This window comes from Pelophylax lessonae (assembly GCF_965119305.1).
Source record: "Pelophylax lessonae genome assembly, chromosome: 5".
NCBI classification, from domain to species: Eukaryota; Metazoa; Chordata; class Amphibia; order Anura; family Ranidae; genus Pelophylax; species Pelophylax lessonae.
The window spans coordinates 240,894,033-240,907,210 of record NC_138772.1 but is presented as its reverse complement, the minus strand read 5'-3'; the positions used below and the strand labels follow the sequence as shown (position 1 = coordinate 240,907,210).

The 13,178-nt window shown below is 42.7% G+C and overlaps 1 protein-coding gene across 3 annotated transcripts in view; it reads left to right on the top strand.

The window, feature by feature from the left end:
* The window catches only part of RECK (reversion inducing cysteine rich protein with kazal motifs), a gene marked incomplete at its 3' end in the record, with an annotated part of 1,214,950 nt that overhangs the window by 111,188 nt on the left and 1,090,584 nt on the right, over positions 1-13,178 (top strand). The window lies entirely within an intron of this gene.

Genomic DNA, 13,178 nt, shown 5'->3' with positions numbered 1-13,178 from the left:
GGCTCCCGGGAGATGAGTCAGCGTCTGACGTCATCTCTCCGGCCACCTCCCAGGGGCGTGCGTCGGAGCGGCACGCGCGCATGCGCAAACAAGCCGCCATCCGCGCCACAACCAATGGGAGGACGCCCGAGCGGACGAAGACCAGGAAGTCTCGTCCATTGCAGGCGTGGGTGCCACAGGAAGTCAGCCCCGAACCGGAAGTGACCTCAAGTGGCCTATCTGGCCGCACATATGTCCATGATGAGGGAACCGTGGTCCCCGAAGAGAATACTGCCCCCCCACAGGAACCAAGCAGTAGGACCATCCATCTAAAAATACATGAAGACTTAGACAATGTATGGAACAACAATAGATCGTATGTCACTCGGATCGAAGTCAGAGTGCATACTTACATAATACAGGACAAAAAAATCTTTTTTAGATACTTCATATACAGAAAACTTTATTTCATTAATTGACATAAAATAAAACAATGGTACAAAGATACAAAAAGATTATCAAATGTATACATATAGGAAATTAGTTTCTGCAGAACACTAGTTTTACACACAAGACAAAAAGAGAAAATTGGAAGAGTGGATAATTGAACTCCAAATGATTGTGTTCAAGCTAACACTTTACATGGACTCAAAAACATCTAGGAATCAAGTCATTATCGTGTATTCAGAGAAAACTCTTGTATGATTGGGACTCATTGAGGCCTGGTCTGCGAGTAGCGTTAAGACGCTCAATCCAGAGGGCCTCTTTTTGCAAAATGCGTCTATCCCAATCCCCTCCACGGGGATCCTGAGGGATGACTTCTAGTACAAAGAATTGGACCCTTCTAGTATTATATTTATGATAAAGATAAAGGTGTCTACTCACCGGGGTGATCATTTTCCCCCGTGCCGAGTAGTACACTGTAACGTTCATGCGTTTTTGTTTGCGGATGGATTTACAGCTGCAGAATTATTACACTCAGTAGCCTTGTAGAGAATGTGTTGAACAACATATCCAACTCTCAGGACTTCATCACCGTGTACAGCCTGTTTATATACTATATATATATTAATAGATGTTTAATGGAGGGATAGAGTATATGAGGATATATAGATGAGAGACAGGCTATTGTATGGTGAGCACTAGAAGTAGTATAGGAGAGATGCAGGGGATGGTAAGCAGATAGGTTCTGATGTCAAGTATAGTGCAGATGGTAAGAGGACACAGATGGAGTATACTTTAGACAGAGTAACCTAGTGCAAGGATAGTTCAAGGTAGTCCCAAGAGCTAACAGTCTTATGCAGATGATAGTGAATAGATAGATACAGATAGTCTTGGTAATTGCAGTAGATGACAGTAGGAGGTTGGTTAGTAAGAATCCCCTGCGGGGTACTTATCACTTAGATAGGTTAGGAAATACAATGTCCAGAGGAGAGGGGTGATCCCGTAGCGGGATACGGATCACCAGCGAGGTTTCCGGCTTAGTTCAGCAAGGAAGGTATGTCAGCAGCTCCGACTTCTCAGGCGTAGGTGCGATGAACATGTGGGTTTGAACGAGCGATGAGTGAGAGCAAACCGGCGATTGAAATAGCCGCTCATAGCGGCGCTCGGCAGTGATGTCATCCGGTCTTAAAGGTGTATGCGTCCTTTGTATATACAAGATGGGACGCAAAGAGAGGAGAAATATAGGAACAAGGGTACCATAGGTACCGGAACATTACAGTACCCCCCCCTTAAGGCCGGCTCCGGAAGGCCTCTAGAACTGGTTTTTCCGGATATTTCGAGTGGAAATTGCGAATCAGTCTAGGGGCATGGATATCGGAGGTATCCAGCCAGGTGTCATCTTGGGGCCCATAATTCTTCCATCGTACAAGATACTGGAGTCTTCTTCTATTGAAACGGGAATCCAAAATTTCTTTTATCTCAAATTCTTCTCCACCCTCCACTTGTACAGGAGGTGGAGGTGAGATAGTAGGCCTTATTCCTTGGCTAGGAACATGGGGCTTCAGTAGAGACACATGGAAGACAGGATGTATCTTGAGGTCTACTGGCAATTTGAGTTGTACTGCAGCTTTTCCAATAAGCTTCTCTATTGGAAAAGGTCCCAGAAATAGAGGTCCAAGTTTTTTACTAGGGATCTTTAGTCTTAGATTTTTTGTAGAAAGCCAAACAAGATCCCCAATGGCATATTGGGGAGAGGGTTTCCTACGGAGGTCGTAGTATTTTTTTTGTTGGCTATGAGCATGAGATATGGTATTGTTGAGTAATCCCAGAGAATCCTTTATCTGGGCAAGATAATCAGATGCTACTGGATTACTTGATGGTAAGATACGTGGAGGAAGGAGTGTGGGATGAAACCCATAATTCAGGTAAAACGGACTTTGCTTAGTAGTGCTATGAGTAGCGTTGTTATAGGCGAATTCCGCCAGTGGGAGGAGATCTGCCCAATCGTCCTGTAGATACGAAGTATAGCAACGCAGGTACTGTTCAATGCACTGGTTAACTCTCTCTGTCTGTCCGTTGGTCTGAGGGTGGTAGGCAGAATTAAGGTTACGCTCTATTCGCAGTATCTGACATAGAGCTAGCCAAAATTTTGAGATGAATTGTGAACCACGGTCAGACAGCAGTGTTTTTGGAATACCATGTAACTTAAAGACATGTTTCACAAGTAATTCTGCTGTTTGTTTGGATGAAGGTAGTTTTCGGATAGGGGTGAAATGTGCCATCTTGGTCAGATGGTCCACTGATACCAAGATGGTGTTGAATCCTTTGGAAGGTGGTAGTTCCACTATGAAATCCAAGGATACCACTTCCCACGGAACCTGGGGTATCGGTAAACTACAAAGTAATCCTGATGGTTTCGTGTTGTCAATTTTAGACCTTGCACAGATATCACAAGATGAAACGAACTTTTTTACGGTTGTCTTCATGTCTGGCCACCAAAATTGCCTAGTGAGTAGATTGAGAGTTTTAGTCATACCCATATGTCCTGCCATAGGTACATCATGCGACAATTCTAAGATCTTGGTTCGCATAGTAGGGGGTATGTATAATTTATCGTTGTAGTAGAGGAAGCCTTCTGCGTCAGTAGTTAGTTGTGGTGGAGGTGAATCCAACCCTATGCTGTGCAAAATCTCCTCCTTTAGTGAGCGAACGACTCCGATAATACGTTCAAGTGGTATTATAGGAACTGAGGGAACCTCAGTGCAATCTTTCTCGGCTAGTCGTGAGAGTGCATCCGCTTTTTTATTTTTGTCTACGGGCGTGTGAGTTACTAAAAAATTAAATCTCAGAAAGAATAACGACCACCGTACCTGCCGGTGGGAAAGGGTTCTATTAGTCTGAAGGTATTGGAGGTTTTTGTGATCAGTATATATCAGAATTGGCAATTGAGTGCCCTCAAGTAGATGTCTCCAATTTTCTAATGCCAGTTTTATGGCTAATAACTCCTTCTACTGGGTAGTTCACCTCGGGGCTACTTAATGACTTTGAAAAGAAAGCAACTGGGTGAAGAGGTGAGGTGTTTGTTGGACGTTGTGAGAGAACTGCTCCTACTGCCATATTTGACGCATCTACCTCCAAGATGTATTGAAGGGATGGGTCTGGATGGCATAGTATGGGGGCAGTAGTAAAGCTTGATTTCAGCAGAGAGAATGCTCCATTTGCTTCCTTTGACCAATTAAATGGTCTCTTCGTGCTTGTAAGTTGTGTGAGAGGTTTCACAATCGCAGAGAAGTTTTTAATGAATTTCCTATAGTAATTAGAGAATCCTAGGAACCTTTGTAATGCTTTGCGAGTGGTTGGCACAGGCCAATCCAGAATGCAGGATATTTTGCTCATGTCCATTTTGGTTCCACTTTTAGATATAATATATCCTAGGAATAGTACCTCCTCTTTATGAAAGAGACATTTCTTTGATTTAACATATAAGTTATGTGCAAGTAGTCTTGACAACACAAGTCTCACATGTTTTATGTGCTCAGGTAAGGAATGAGAATAGATAAGTATATCGTCCAAATATACTACCACACAAACATCAAGCAAGTCTCGGAATATCTCGTTTATAAAACGTTGGAAGGCTGCGGGGGCATTACATAGCCCAAATGGCATTACAAGGTACTCAAACAGTCCGTATCTGGTTCTGAATGCCGTCTTCCATTCATCCCCTTTACGGATTCGAATTAAATTGTATGCCCCTTTTAGGTCCAATTTTGAAAAGAAAGAAGCCCCACGCACCTGTTCGATAAGTTCAGGAATAAGAGGTAAAGGATAACGATCCTTTATTGTAATGGCATTTAATTGTCTGAAATCAATGATAGGCCTAAGGCTAGAGTCCTTATTGCGGACGAAGAAAAGCCCAGCAGCAGTGGAGGAAGTAGAAGGTCGGATGAATCCTTTTGCCAAGTTTTCATCCAGATACTCCTTAAGATGAGAGAGTTCATCCTGTGAGAGAGGATATACATGTCCGTAAGGCAACTTGCTATTAGGGAGCAGATCGATACAACAATCATAGTCCCTGTGAGGAGGTAACATTTGAGCGTTTTTCTCAAGGAAAACCTCCGATAAATCTTGATAACACTTAGGAATAATGTCATCTGGCAGTACAGACAGGATCCTATCATGTGTGGGGAGGTTACATGTCGTCTCGCAATAGTGAGAAGAGAAGGCTAACGTTCTTGTTTTCCAATCGATGATTGGTTGATGTATGTGTAACCAGGGAAGTCCCAAAATGATTGGAAAATGTGGCGAAGTTAATACATCAAAGGTGGTGGTCTCCACATGAGACTCGTCAGCAGTTACAAGAAGTGCCTGTGTCTGACTGGTGATAGGACCAGAGGATAAAGGTGTACCGTTAATAAAACTAACGGAGACAGGTTTGGGTTTTGAAACAATAGGTATTTTATTAAGGGAGACAAAACAAATGTCAATGTAGTTTCCACAAGATCCTGTGTCAATCATAGCCTTGGTGGTGATCCTAGTTTGGTCCCACTGCAATGTTATTTGAACAAAAAGATAAGGATTAGGAAAGGAAGTTGTGAGTCCCCCTAGCAAGACATTTGAACACTCACCCTCTTTTCTGCGGACAAGAGGACAGTCGTTTACCAGATGATTCGGGGATGCGCAGTACATGCAAAGATGTTCGGTTTTCCTCCTGGCACGTTCAGAAAGGGTCAGAGGTGGACGTATCATTCCTACTTCCATAGGAGTAGGGTCAGCAGGCAACATCCGAGAAGGACTGGAAAATGGTGAGCCCATCTTCTCAGCCTTTCTTTCTCGTAGTCGTCTGTCAATATTGATACTGGTCTGGATCAGTCCCTCTAGAGTGCCAGGTAAATCCGCTCGGGCGAGCTCGTCTTTAACGGCCTCAGATAGGCCGAGTCTAAACTGCGTTCGCAAAGATGTGTCGTTCCACCCTGAATCAGGGGACCATCTTTTAAAATTGGCCACGAAATCTTCAACAGGTCTCCTTCCTTGTTTTAGGGCCCGTAACTGGGTGTCAGCGGTACTCTGCTTGTTGGGGTCTTCATATAAAGTAGCAAGTTGTGCTAGAAATAAGGGATAAGAATTAAGGAGTGGATCATCCTTTTCAAAGAGAGAATCTGCCCAGGCCCGGGGTTCACCCGTTAAATAGGAGATGATGGTACAAACCTTAATTTGGTCAGTGGTGTAGGTTAGAGGTTTTAACAAAAAAAACAATTGACATTCGTTTTTAAATTCACGGAATTTGCTCCGATCACCAGAAAACACTATAGGAGGGTTTATCTTAGGCTCACGGGGCTGAGCAGCAGGAGGCTGTGTGAGACGGCCAAGCTGCTGTCTCAAGGTTTGATTGTCATTTTTTACCTCTGTAAGTGCATGGATCAATGCATCTACTTGTTGTTTTAATTGTAGTACATGAGTGGATAATTCTGCTGAATCCATATTTTTTTTTAAAGGCTCGTTCAATCTGTAACGTTCATGCGTTTTTGTTTGCGGATGGATTTACAGCTGCAGAATTATTACACTCGTAGAGAATGTGTTGAACAACATATCCAACTCTCAGGACTTCATCACCGTGTACAGCCTGTTATATACTATATATATATTAATAGATGTTTAATGGAGGGATAGAGTATATGAGGATATATAGATGAGAGACAGGCTATTGTATGGTGAGCACTAGAAGTAGTATAGGAGAGTTGCAGGTGATGGTAAGCAGATAGGTTCTGATATACAACACAAATTTAAAGCAGCGCTAGCCCTTAAAATTGTATAAATAAATAAATAAATGACACTAGGTATCTCCTAGGTAAAAAATGTGACACTCTCAAAAAAATGTGGATATAAAATTTGGTTAAACAATTTTTAGAAACAACTATATATTAAATAATGTGAAAATGACAATATTTCAGTGCTAAAATACATATATAATTATAAAACACTGTGACATCGTGCTAAAGTCCATAAAAAATAACCCTTAGGTGATCAAAGTAAGGTGCTCCGGTGCCGGTTATACAATAAAGTGCTCCAAGGTGAAAAGGTGCCCCTCTTGGTTCGCTACTCACCACAACGCCAATATTTAAGAGCCTCAACAGTATTGCAAATAAGCCTTGACACCAGGATAATTTCCTCTGTACGCCTTTCAATGTATATATGGGTCCGCTTGCGCATCCACCATTAAGAGAAATGAACGGCGTATATAGTGAAGTAAGTACGTAAGGTTTTATTTCTGCTTAGCAGCCAAATGCATACTTACAGCAAGTAAAAGATAATTAGGCATATACAAACAGTGCCTCGTGGTTACGCCGCTCGGCACAGGAAGTGATGAACCGGAAATGACGTGCCGCTCCGTGCGTGACAGGAAGTGCGTCTTTGAAAACGCCGGAACTTACGGCGAAACGCGTTGACGCACTTCCTGTCACGCACGGAGCGGCACGTCATTTCCGGTTCATCACTTCCTGTCCGTGGAACGCACGCCGAGCGGCGTAACCACGAGGCACTGTTTGTATATGCCTAATTATCTTTTACTTGCTGTAAGTATGCATTTGGCTGCTAAGCAGAAATAAAACCTTACGTACTTACTTCACTATATACGCCGTTTATTTCTCTTAATGGTGGATGCGCAAGCGGACCCATATATACAGTGAAAGGCGTACAGAGGAAATTATCCTGGTGTCAAGGCTTATTTGCAATACTGTTGAGGCTCTTAAATATTGGCGTTGTGGTGAGTAGCGAACCAAGAGGGGCACCTTTTCACCTTGGAGCACTTTATTGTATAACCGGCACCGGAGCACCTTACTTTGATCACCTAAGGGTTATTTTTTATGGACTTTAGCACGATGTCACAGTTTTTTATAATTATATATGTATTTTAGCACTGAAATATTGTCATTTTCACATTATTTAATATATAGTTGTTTCTAAAAATTGTTTAACCAAATTTTATATCCACATTTTTTTGAGAGTGTCACATTTTTTACCTAGGAGATACCTAGTGTCATTTTATTTATTTATTTATACAATTTTAAGGGCTAGCGCTGCTTTAAATTTGTGTTGTATATCATTCCTAAGATTTTCTTAGTGTCGCAGCAGCTGCTCATTTATAAATCTATTATTTCTTTGCACTGAATTTATACACCATTTGATCACTTGGAGATTTATAATTTAGTTATTTTATTCCATAAGCGCGGGTATAAATTAGTTTTTTCAGATAGGTTCTGATGTCAAGTATAGTGCAGATGGTAAGAGGACACAGATGGAGTATACTTTAGACAGAGTAACCTAGTGCAAGGATAGTTCAAGGTAGTCCCAAGAGCTAACAGTCTTATGCAGATGATAGTGAATAGATAGATACAGATAGTCTTGGTAATTGCAGTAGATGACAGTAGGAGATTGGTTAGTAAGAATCCCCTGCGGGGTACTTATCACTTAGATAGGTTAGGAAATACAATGTCCAGAGGAGAGGGGTGATCCCGTAGCGGGATACGGATCACCAGCGAGGTTTCCGGCTTAGTTCAGCAAGGAAGGTATGTCAGCAGCTCCGACTTCTCAGGCGTAGGTGCAATGAACATGTGGGTTTGAACGAGCGATGAGTGAGAGCAAACCGGCGATTGAAATAGCCGCTCATAGCGGCGCTCGGCAGTGATGTCATCCGGTCTTAAAGGTGTATGCGTCCTTTGTATATACAAGATGGGACGCAAAGAGAGGAGAAATATAGGAACAAGGGTACCATAGGTACCGGAACATTACATACACATGATCATTTATCCTTTGTCTGAACTGCCGTTTTGTTTTGCCAACATAAAACGTGCCACAGGCACAGGTCATTAAATACACCACGCCCTGTGTACTACAGTCGACACGGAACTTTGGAATCAATCTTTCACCATTAGGCAAATCAAATGTATTGCCTTCAGCTATCCAGGGACAAAACGCACATTTGAAGCATCTAAAAGTACCTTTAGATGAAGTCAAGGGGCGTTTTTGATGAGAATAGTGGCTAGAGGTTAGTTGATCGCGTAGAGAGGGGGTACGCTTGAACACAATCTCTGGTGTATCCCTGATGTATTTGTGCAGAATTGGATCCTCCCTTAAGATGTGCCAATGGCGCCCCAGAATTTTCCTCAGACTTTGTTGGTGGTTTGAAAATTTAGTTATAAATTTTACCGTTGGGTTAGACGGCTTTGTTTTTGTCCTGAAAAGCAATTGCTGTCTGGTTTGGCCACTGGTCCGATTAAAGGCTTTGCGTAAGGTACTTTTAGTATAGCCTCTTGCCAGGAGGCGGTTACGTAATAGAGAAGATTGAATTTTGAAATCTGCGTCGGAGGTGCAATTGCGTCTTAATCTGACGTACTGGGCTTAGGGTATGCTCTGGATCAGTGAGGGAGGATGGGCACTTGCCGCATGAAGGATGGTATTACCACTTGTATATTTGCGATACAAATTGGTGGTAAGGTGGCCAAAGTCATCTTTATGTCAATTGGGATGTGGCACGTCTGGCGAATAACCTCTTGTAGCGTTCAGAGTACTGCTATCTGAAGTCGCTCATTTTGTTCAATCCGGGGCAGATGTGTTTGTTGTCACCCCTGGCAATAAGGAGTCTCCTGTTGTACTTGCAGGCAGTGATAAACAGTTGGAATCACAGCTGCAAGACACTCAAGAACTCTTACAAGAAGAGACACGTCAAAAACTGAGCTGTAGCACAAAACTCAAACAAATGGAAGATGAGAAAAATGGCTTCCTGGAACAATTAGAAGAGGAGGAGGAAGAAAAGAAAAACCTATTGAAGCAAGTCTCAACACTGCAAGCTCAGATAGCGGATATGAAAAAGAGAATGGAAGAAAGTGTTGGTTCGTTAGAAAATGTTGAAGAGGTGAAAAAGAAACTGCAGAAAGACCTTGAAGTTGCTAATAGACGCGATGAGGAAAAGGCAGCTGCTTATGACAAGCTGGAGAAGACTGTGTCTGCAAAATATGCAGAAGAACGTGACCGTGCAGAAGCAAAGGCTGAACTAGAAAGAGTTAAACAGCTGCATACAGAGATGGAAGATTTGGTCAGCTCCAAAGATCATGTTGGGAAAAGCGTTCATGAGCTAAAAAAAGTCTAAGCGAGTCTTAGAACAGCAAGTAGAAGAGATGAAGACTCAGTTGGAAGAACTTGGAGAGGAATTACAGGCAACAGAGGATCTGTCCCAAAGATGGGAAAGTTTGCCTGATGCAGTTTCTAAAAGGATCAGTGTTTTGGGGTCTGTCCTGAGTGAGCATCAGAAATTTTATGACATGTGGCTTGAATCACCCCTCTGGATTAAACAGTTCCTTCAAAAACTTCAAGCACTGGAAAATATATCATTAGAACTTCAGCAAGCAAAAGAGCTGTGTAAGAAAAGTGATGATTTCTCAGTTCAGGCTGAAAAGTCTGGTGAAGAAGTCAAGTGATATAAAACTTGGAGAAAAAAGCAAACACCACCTAATGGAGAAAATTAAGGTGGTTGATGAAAACCTGAAGCAGATTAATAAGTGCCTTTCCGAGAATATTACTAAAATGGAACTGGTGAAAGACAGGTGGCCGAAGTTTGATCGTGATTTTGAGATGCATTACATGTGGAGTTTAAGTAAAGAAAAGGAACTAGGTGACCTTGAACGGTCAAATATTTCAGCAGATATGCAATTCAACCAAATCAAGGAAATACTAAAGGAGCTACAAGGGAAAAGTAATGCAATAGCAGAAAGTGCATTGAAGAAGCCTGTAGTAGACTTTGTTGTTACAGTTCCATGCTTCTTCACTGATGCAGAGAGGAGGTCTGTAATGGATACCACACAGATCGCTGGGCTAAACTGTCTACAGCTAATTAATGAAACTACTGCAGTGGCACTTGCATATGGAATCTATAAACAAGATCTGCCTCTAAATATTGAAGGTTTTATGAATGATATGGATGTCTCTGGAAAAATGAACAGGGCTCATTTTGAAGAAATGTGTGACAGCCTGTTGTCGCAAATTGAAGGCCCTTTGCGCAGCATTTTAGAGCAAGCCAAGCTCAAGAAAGAAAATCATTCCCTATTACAACAAAGAGTCAATGATTGTGTACAACTGTATGAAGAAGCAACTCAAGTCACAGAAAGACGTCAAGGATCCCTGTCCAAATTAGGAGACTTCTTAAAAATACATGCGGACTCTCTAGGAGTCCTTCAAACCTTAACCACTTGCCGACTGCCTAACGCCGATCTACGTCGGCAGTCAGCCCCTCACAGGCAAAGTGACGTAGGGCTACGTCACTAGCTTGTGAGGGTCTAGGGAGCGAGCGCGCGCCCCCGCGTGGTCACGGACCCCCCCGCGCGTGTGACCAGCGGACCCGATGTCCGCCGGTCACTCGGCGATCGGCGGGGGAGAGGGAGAATGTCAGGCAGCTTGTGTAAACAAGCCACCTGTCATTCTCCTCGCTGTAAAGACACTGATCAAACGGATCTAGTATGTAGATCCGTTGATCAGTGTCCTTACAGCTCAAGCCACAGCCAATCACAGTAGAAAGCACGCCCCTAGGGATACACACAGCCCCTCCCTCCCAAATAAAGTTAACCCCTTCACAACCAGTGTATTTTTACAGTAACAGTGCATATGTATAGCACTGATTACTGTAGAAATGTCACTGGTAACCCCAAAAGGGTCACAAATGTCAGTCAAGGGTTCGATCTGTCCGCCCCAATGTCGCAGTACCGCAAAAAATATCGCAGATCGCCGCCATTACGCGTTAAAAAAAAAAACAACAAAAATGACAAAAATCTTTCTCTTTGTTAGTAAACGCGATAACTTTTGCGCAAACCAATCAAAATACGCTTTTTGCAATTTTTTTTACCAAACATATGTAGCATAAAACAAATTGGCCGAAAATTTTAAAAAATTTTGATTTTTACTTTTTTTTTGGGGGGAATTTCATATAAAAAAATGTGAAAAATATTGTTATTTTTGCAAAATTGACGCTCTTTTTTTGTTTATAGCGCGTGATCAAAAAATCGCACAGGTGATCAAATACCACCAAAAGAAAGCCCTGTATGTGGGAAAAAAAAGGATGTCAAATTCGTTTAGGTACAGCGTCGCACGACCGCGCAATTGTCCATTAAAGTCACGCAGTGCCGAATCGCAAAATACCCCCTGGTCAGGAAGGGGGTAAAATCTTCCGGGGCATAAGTGGTTAAAAGAAACAGTAGTGGGAGCAGTCAGCGTGGATCAAGACAAAACAGATCCACTAGAAAAAGTACAGACATTACTTGGAACAAAGCTAAGTGAAGCAGAGGTTCTTGAAACTTTGTGGAAACCATTTATTGATTGCAGAAAGAGGCGGCTCAAGACTGTTGAAGACATTAAAGTTAAGACTAGCACAATTGAGTTGCCTATTGATCACTATCCTCCATGGAGGATAGGACGGGATACGTTGAACTTTTTTTTGGAAAATGAGGGAAAGATGGTTATGCAGGACAAACTTGAGAAGGACCGAAATGATGCCAAAAATGCAGTTGAAGAATGTGTATATGAGCAGTGGTGTATTTAGGTTTTGTGCTGCCCTAGGCCTAACTATGCTTGGGCACCCCCTAATTTACATACGACCCACCCCTTCCTGTAAAGGCCACACCCCTTCCTGTTACCCGCCCTGTCATCTGTAAACCACAGACCATAACGACAATCTATCAGTGCCCTTCAATACAGCCTCATCAGTTCCCATAAGTTCAGCCTCATCAGTTCCCATAAGTTCAGCCTCATCAGTGCCCATCAGTGCAGCCTCATTAGTTTCCATCAGTGGCCATCAATGCAAAATATCAGTGCCCATCAGGACAGCATATCAGTGTGGCCTTGTGCCCATCAGTGCAGAATATCAGTTGCCCATCAGTGCCACCTCGTGCCAATCAGTGCAGCGCATCAGTTGCCCATCAGTGCAGCACATTGGTTGTCCATCAGTGCAGCATATCAGTTGCCCATCAGTGCAGCATATCAGTGCCCATCAGTGCAGCTTATCAGTGCTGCCTTATTAGTGCAGCTTATCAGTGTCACCTCATCAGTGCAGCCTTATCGGTGCCCATTAGTACAGCCTTATGTCACTGGATTAGTAAGGATTACTCCTTTCTTTTGGGATATTTGGATTTGTGTTTGCTGCCACTGATTTGTAATCATAGGATTATTTCACTTATTTGTATAATGAATAGGACGTCTATAGTCTTTATACAAATAAGTGAAATAATCAGTGGCAGCAAACACAAGTATATCCAAGTACAAGTATATCCAAATATCTTATAAGCCGGCGGGGACCCTTTTCGCGTGGGAGCTGGGAGGAGGCTATTTTTTTTTGTGCGGGTTGCAGATTTTTTGCTGCCCCCCTGCAAAGTGCTGCCCTAGGCCTGGGCCTTGTTGGCCTAGGCCAAGATACAGCACTGTATATGAGATGAGGGACAAGCTGTGTGGCATTTTTGAGAAATCTGTCAATGAAGATGACGGAAACAGTTTCATCCTGAAGCTTGAAGATACAGAGAATTGGCTATATGAAGATGGAGAGGATCAGCCAAAACAAGTGTAAACAAGCAGATTGCTCAGAAGGATTTATCTCTGGCAGCTGAAGCAGACAAAGAATTGAATGGACTGAACATTACTTGGGAAGATACTAGGAGGCTTATCAGTGAGAGTCAAGAGCAGTACCTGGCACATGCGTGCCTGGCAACCTGTGTCCCAACCCT